This window comes from Echinops telfairi, unplaced genomic scaffold (genome assembly GCF_000313985.2).
Source record: "Echinops telfairi isolate 266 unplaced genomic scaffold, ASM31398v2 ScPeMD7_7458;HRSCAF=8496, whole genome shotgun sequence".
NCBI lineage: Eukaryota > Metazoa > Chordata > Mammalia > Afrosoricida > Tenrecidae > Echinops > Echinops telfairi.
The window spans coordinates 50,864,593-50,871,793 of NW_022111358.1; positions in this window are offsets into that span (position 1 = coordinate 50,864,593).

Consider the following 7,201-nt stretch of genomic DNA (forward strand, 5'->3'; position numbering starts at 1 on the left):
CGGGTCCCGCCGGGCGGAAACGCGAGCCCGAGTGCCGGGTTCCGGGTTCCGGGTTCCGCCCGCGGGCACGGGTGGGTCCCGGCCGGTGGCCTCGGACGCAGTCCCGCGCCGCGCGCCGGCCCGCCGGCCTCCTCTGCACGGAGCGCCCTCCGGACCTGATCACACCGATCCCCCGTTGGTCCCACGACCCGATGGCCGAAGGGTGCCCCCCTCGCAAGGAGACCACGGGACCGCGAGGCCCACAGAGTGGCTGCAGTTCAGAGGGGACGGAGCGGTCACCTTGGGAATCAGGTCCCGGCATAGGGGGCAAGCCTGCTTCTGGAAGGGCTCCTGGGGGCTCGGTGTTATCACCTAAAAAGTAGGGTCTGCGAGAGAGGCAGGCTCTTTCTGAAACCTGTACGACTGAGTTCGAATCCCGGTCTGGGCACCTGTTAAAAAGACCCTGTTTGGAAATAGGGGTGTGTGTGTGTGGGCGGGGGGTTACCCCATTAATAAAGCCAGGCCAGTGTTGTTAGATGCCAAGCAATTGCTCTGACTCATGACAGCACAGTTCCAGGGGGGGCGGGGCGTTCCTCACCCTAACCCCTCAGGGGTGCCCCTCACAGAGGATGGACACACAGACATGTAGCTGGGGTGGGGATGCAGACACTGGGGAGGATGTCCACAAGCTGAGGGACCCAGGCAGGCCCAGAGCTGCTGGCCAGGGAAGGACCACGGACCCAGGCCCAGTGCATGGGTCACAGCGCTCTGGGTAGCCCGGGCGCCTCCCCAAGGCCCCTCTTTACAGATGAGGAAACGGAAGTCGGTTGCGAATGTGCCCAGTCATGGGGGCGGGGCGCGGGGTTTGCATGCCAGGCACACAGTGGTGTCAACACCTATCTCCAGACCAGCAAAGAGGAAGGCCAGAAGGGCGGGGCTGAGCTGCAGGGTACAGCTCACTGCTGTACCTGAGGGGTCTGAGTGACCTCACTGGCAGCCCAGATCCCAGAACACTGCTCCAGAGGCCTGGCCCTGACCACCCACAACTCCCAGGCCTGTCCTGGTTTCTGACCCTGGTGGCCACCGCCCACCGTGGGACCCTCTGCTGTGAGGCCTCTCAGAGGCTTGAGAGCAAAAAGTGGGGGGTGGGGGTGGAGCTACCTTGTGCTGTGGGGCACACGCAGCCGACCAGCCCTCTGGCTCACAGGCCTTGGATAGCAAGTCAGCCCGGAACTTTGCCCAAGGCCAGCTGCCCCTGCTCCCTAGCACCAGCACCTTTGGGTGCCCCCTGACAGTTGGGCAAATCCCTAGGAAGAGGATGGGGACAGGAGTGAGGGCATCCAGCAGGGAGCCAGCCCTCCCACCCACCCCAGTCCATGCTAGGCACTATCTGAGGCCCATGTAGTAGTCCCTGCCTGCCAAGGCCAGGAGTTTCACCCCAAAGGCTGGGAGCAGGAAGGGCTTCCTCTTGCCTGGCAAGCGGGCTGTTCAGAGGGGTTCCGCCACCAGGAAAGGAAGAGCTCTCTAGGACAGGACTCAGGTCCAGGGGTCCAGGTGGCAGTGTCAGCAACAGCCACTCTCTGGTCAGCCCTGGGCCAACAGTAGAAATGCCCAGGGAGAGGACAGTGGCTGCTGGGATGCTCGCTGGGCCACAGGATGAGCTGACCGGACAGCGGTGGGCACTGGCCATCTCTTCACAGGCTACTCCCTCAGGCTGTCTTAGCCCCGCATCTTGCTGCCACTGCTTTCTGTCCACTACTGACCAGGCCTGGGGACAGATGGCATGGACGCTGGGATGTGCCCTCTCCCGTCAGTCTCATTCCCCAAGGGGGCTGGGGGCACTGTGGAGACACTGGACACATTTATAGTCACCAGATCCTTCTAGACAATGAGGTCTGACCCTCCTGAGAAAGGTGGAGAAAACGAGGCCCACGGAGCTAAGGGGCCCCCTGGGGCCACACGCAGGGCAGGGACAGAAGCCCAGCACCACCCACCCTGAGCAAGGTAGGAAGGCCAGACTGTCCTGAGTCCCAGGACGGGCCTGGCCTGCAATCCCTGGGTCCCCACCGCCCCCCGTGGTTTCCAGGCGCCCTTGCTGTGGCGCCATGAGGAGGGAGAGGCATGTCTCCCTGGTCCCCGGGTAGGAGCCTGGGCACTTCCTACCCAAGCCGTATCCCTAACCCCAGGGCTCCAGGCTGCGCTGGGGCTGGGCCTCTGCCAGGGATGGCCTGAGCCAGGCGGGCAGCCTGAGGCTGCATTAGCGCCTCCTCCTGGGCCACACCTCAACCTGGCAGGTGGCTGTCATGTGAGGGGTGTGGCCCTGGGCAGGTGCAGCCTGAATGAGAAACTGGGGGAATAAGCTGGTGGAGGGCAATAACCCCGCCCTGGGGCAGCCCCACACTCCCTCACCCACACCCAGGAGCACCTGCTCTGTTCCCGGCAACCAGGTCGGGGGAGGACCCCGGACACCTCCTGCTCTACCTTTAGGGTGCTGTGGGGCACTGCCCTGCCGCCTGGGCATGAGCTGTGAGAGGAAGGCTAATGGAAGTACCCACAATGTGCATTACGCGGCCCTGGTTGCTAAAAGCCAGGAGGACTTGAAGCGCTTGTCAAGGAAGACCAAGGTCTGCAGCCTTCAGCGCAGATCAGCCCTCAGTGAAAACAAAACCCAAACCCTCACCACTGGACCAACAGACAGCACCATGATCGATGGACCGAAGGGGGAGGTTGTCCAGGATTTCGTTTTACTTGGAAGCAGGAGTCAAGAAATCAAATCCTGTATTACTGCACAAGACCTGCTTAAAGAGCCAAGATGTCACACTGAGAGGAGCGAGGTGCCTCTCAGACACGTCACGGTGTTCTCGGTCACCCCGCAGGCGTGTGGAAGCGGGGCGTGACAAAGAAGCCCATGGAAGAAAGCAGGTGCTGGGATGTGCTGTTGGAGAGGGTCATTGAAGTGTGGCGGACTGCCGAAAGAGCAAGTACATCTAGCTGGAAGAAGTACGGCCAGCGTGCTCCTTAGAAGCAAGCATGGTAAGATTTTGTCTCATGAACGTGTTAGCCGGAGAGACACCCCCCCAAAAAAGCAAATCTCACTGCCATGGGGTCTCTGCTGACTGCCGATGACCCTAAAAGACGGGGCAGGACAGCCCCTGTGTTTCCAAGACTGGAACTTTTAAGGGAGTAGGAAGCCCTGTCTTTCTCCGTCAGAGGGGCTGGCGGTTTTGAACTGCCAACCTTGCAGATCGTTGCCCAACTTGCAGCCACTACACAAGCTGGGCTCCTCAGGAGAGAGCAGTCCTGGGAAAGGTCACCCTTGGTACCATGGAGGCAGTGTGGCGGGGGTGGGGTGGGTGGGGGGTGGAGCCAGGATGGCAGATGCTGCCCCGGGACAGCTGTGGGGATCCCACAGGACCAGACAGGCTTCTCTTCTGTTTTGTGTGGTGTCTCGGTGTCGGAGCCCACTGGGTGCCTCCTGTGGCAGTTAGGTTTGAGGTCAACTTGACCCTGTGTGCACCTGTGGATCAAATCATAGCCCGATGATGCCTCCTTGGGAGTTGTGACATTTTCTATCAGAAAAACTCAACCCAAACTTACTGCCATCAACGATGCAGGGCAGGCGTCCCTTAGAAAAGGAGGGTGGGGACAAGGGTGGTTGCACCCCGTGTCATCGGCTTGTGTGTGTAGAGGTAGAATTGGGGTCCTTTTGGTTGTGTGTGCTCCAGACTGCAACAGGAAGTAACCAATCGAACAACACAGAGCCCCCTCTCGGCTGCCAAGCTGTAAAGACAGCCCAGACCCAGGGAGAGGACTGAGACCTGCTGCCACAGCCCCCCCACCCCCACCCCCACCCCCCGGGCCACCGGTCCAGGTTCCAGGGAACATCAGCTGCGCCCACACCTGACTGCAGGGGGTGAGATCTGAGCCCCCACCAAGCGAGTGGCTGAGAGTAAATGCATGCCGTGTGAGCCATGAGGGCTTGCCCAAGTAGCAGCAGCCCACCAGGAGGGTGGGGGGTGAGGCCCTAACGTCAGGTACCTTGCCTTCCCCCCATCCCTGCCCCAAGCTCAGAAGACTAGGGGCTGGTGGGGGAGGGGGACAAGGCCTGCCGTGCAGAAGGGATAAATGGCTTTAGCAGAGAGCATGAGACATGTGCCCCTACCTGCTCCCCACGCACCCCCACTTACTCACTGAGGGGGGTGCTCGGTGTGACCGGAGACCCTAGGTTGGAGCCCCTGTGGCCCAGAGTGAGTTGGCACCCGTTCTCTGGGTGCCTGCACCGGGTCTGAGCAGGGGCAGAAGAAAGTGTTGAGGGGGCTGGAGTCCCAGAACCTGGGGAGGGGGGCTGCTCTCCTAGACATGTTTACCTAATCCCCACAACTGTACAGCAGCCCCCAGCCGGGCACCGGCTCCTCCCTTGTCCCCCTTCTGCCCATCCAGAGTCCCCAGAAGTCAGTCCTGGGGACGGAGGGGCTGAGTAAGACTTGTCAGTGACCTAGGGTCTGAGCAGGGGGCCTTCACACCTTTCCCCTGTGCCACCCTCAAACACACCCCACACAGGCCATGCCCCAGTCCCATGCTCTCCACACCCTAGAAGCTGCACAGACCCCAGCCCCACACTCCTAATGCCCCATACACCACCCAGGCTATGCCCCAGGCCCCTGTGTTTCAGTTCAGTCTGAACCCCACACTCCTAAAGCCCCATTTCCACCTAGGCTCTGCCTCACCCCCCTGGAGTCTCTGCTGGGCCCTAGCCCCACGCCACCCCCCACCCCCCCATCCTGACCCACCAGCAGCACAGGCTACACCAGTCCCCTGGCAGCTCCTGTCTTCTCTTTCTGTCTGCAGGAGCTCAAACAGCTTCAGAACTGTGGGGACAGTGAGGGGAGGGCAGCTAGCCTGCAGGCTAGGGGAGAGGGGTGCCCTGAGGGGGACACCTCTCTTCTATCTGCACCCCTTCCTGACCTGGGGCGGGGAGGCTGCTGGCAAGGATCCCGGGGCCCTGTGTAGCGAAATGTGACCGATAGGTGTGGAGTGACAGGCTGTGAGATGCAGCACCCCCCTCCGGGCCCCCCCAGCCTGGGCAGGTCAGGAGCAGGCTGCTAATCCCAGGGTGAGGCCTCTGCTGAGTCCCTCCAGCCCAGTCCTGGGGATGCAGAGCAGCAGCACTAGGTGAGACAGGAGGGGGCAAGTCTGAGTGCAGGGGACCCTGAGTTTGGTGGGGATCCCTGGGGCCCAAGAGTGTGGAACTTGGCTGGAGAGCTGGCTTTAGGAGGTGTGGGGTTGGGCCTCTGCCCCCTGGGACAGCTGCTACCGGGGCCTTGGGTCCTATCTCCTGTGTCCATGATCTTTTGGGAGATAAGAGGTGTGACAGGACTCAGAAGGTTCTGGAAAAGGTGGCACAACAGCCCCCAGGGGATGGGGGGCACACTACATAGCCCGAGGATAACCAGAAGAATGGGGGTGTGAGGCTGAGGAGACAAGGCCCAGCCCCATATGGGGGGACCCAGAAGACAGGGAAGCTGGTGGCTGTCTCCCACTCAGTGCTGAGCTGGCTTCAGAGGCCACTGCCTGGTTGGTGATGGCCACACTCCGCCCATGCCTGGCCCAGCGGCTCCCTCAAGCAGTAACTCAGAATCAAGTGGCCAGCCAGGTGCCAGGGAGTGTGGGCCCTGGCAGGGGTGGGGCAGGACGGAGCCTGAGCCCAGCATAATAAGAGACCAGGTGGTGATTCCTGGGGCGGGGTGGGGGGTGGGGGGCATGATATGCCTGACCTGGAGAGTTCCCTGCCCTAGCACAGTGGGGGCTGCTAGGAGTTGGGGTGAAAGGACTTACTCAGAGCTCCTGCTCCCCACACTGGGCCTGTGGGATACAGGGTAGGGTGAGGACAGCCTGTTCTGAAGGCTGAGCTTGGAGGGAGAGTGTCCCACACTAGGGGCACTAAGATGGTTAGGTCCAGGAAGCCCCCTCATCTCTTCTATCCAGGGGCATTCTTTTATCCGCAGGCACCCCTCCCTTCTGCCTGTGACACCTCCCCACCATCCCAGTCACAGCCCAGCTCCTGAAGGACGCTTCTTTGGCTGGGGGCAGACAGACCCCCTGGACAGAGCCCTCGGCTACAGGCCAGAGGATAGCTGAGGCTGGAAAGCACTGGGCTCCAGGACCACCCTGTGCCATGGGGGGGAGGGGAAGGCGCCAAGAGCCCCGTCTTTGGGCAAGGAGCGCTGGGAAGGTGACTCTGGTGGTGGGGTCCCTCCCCTCTCAGGGAGTGGGGGCTGGGACTGCTCTCCTTGGAGACTCCAAGTACCGGGTGGGCGCTGCTCACCCTGAGCTCTTGGTGGGGGGAGGGGCAGCCTCCACTTGGTCTCTTTGGGTCACCTCGACCTTGCCACCCTATTGTCTCAGCCCATGAGGAATGAGTGCATCAGCAGTGGGGTGTGGGAGGAGGCGGGGGTGGGTGACAAGCGGGCAGTGGGCAGTGGAGTGGGTGTGTGTGGGGATGCCTGTGAATGAGGTTCCTTTCCTCAGCTCTGCCCTGCTCTGAGGGCTGTGGGGGAGCTGCTCCCTTTGCCCAGCCCCTGTTCTCCCCCCAGCAGACCCGTCAATGTTGGCTGGTGCAGGCAGATGGGAGGCCCCCTATCCCCAGACATCCAGATCTGGAAGGGCGGTAGCCCCTGCCTGCCTTGTGGGGCAGGGCTGACTAAGTGGGTCTTTATCAGGTCTATGGGGTCACAGTGGGGTCACGCCGGAGGCTGAACAACGAACCCTACTCTAAGTTTCCAGAGGAGGTGGTGGGTTTGGGCAGGGTGGGGGGCAGGGTGTACACGTAAGGAGTACTGTAAGGAGGCAGTCCTGGGCCACCCACCCCAGCCTTGCATGGTCACTCCTAGCCCCACACCTCGGTGCCAGTCAACTGGGAACTAGGTGGGGCGGGAAGAGCTCCACGGACACACATACCGGGTGGCTGCCTTGGACCCCCCACCCTGACTCCCCAATTTGAACTGCCCACCCAAAGGCCATTACAAAACGGAGGCTGTGCTAAACACCCCCCCAGGACCCCTTAGCCCTGTTGCCTTGGCCCTCCCACTTGGGAGGGTCCGAGAGGGGGCGGCGCCAGCCTTGCTTGGGGAAAGGAAGTGTCACCTCCGGGCAGGACTCCCAGACCGGGTCCGTGTGGGGGCAGGTTGGCGGGGATCCGGGCGCGCCGTCGGGGGCGCGGGGG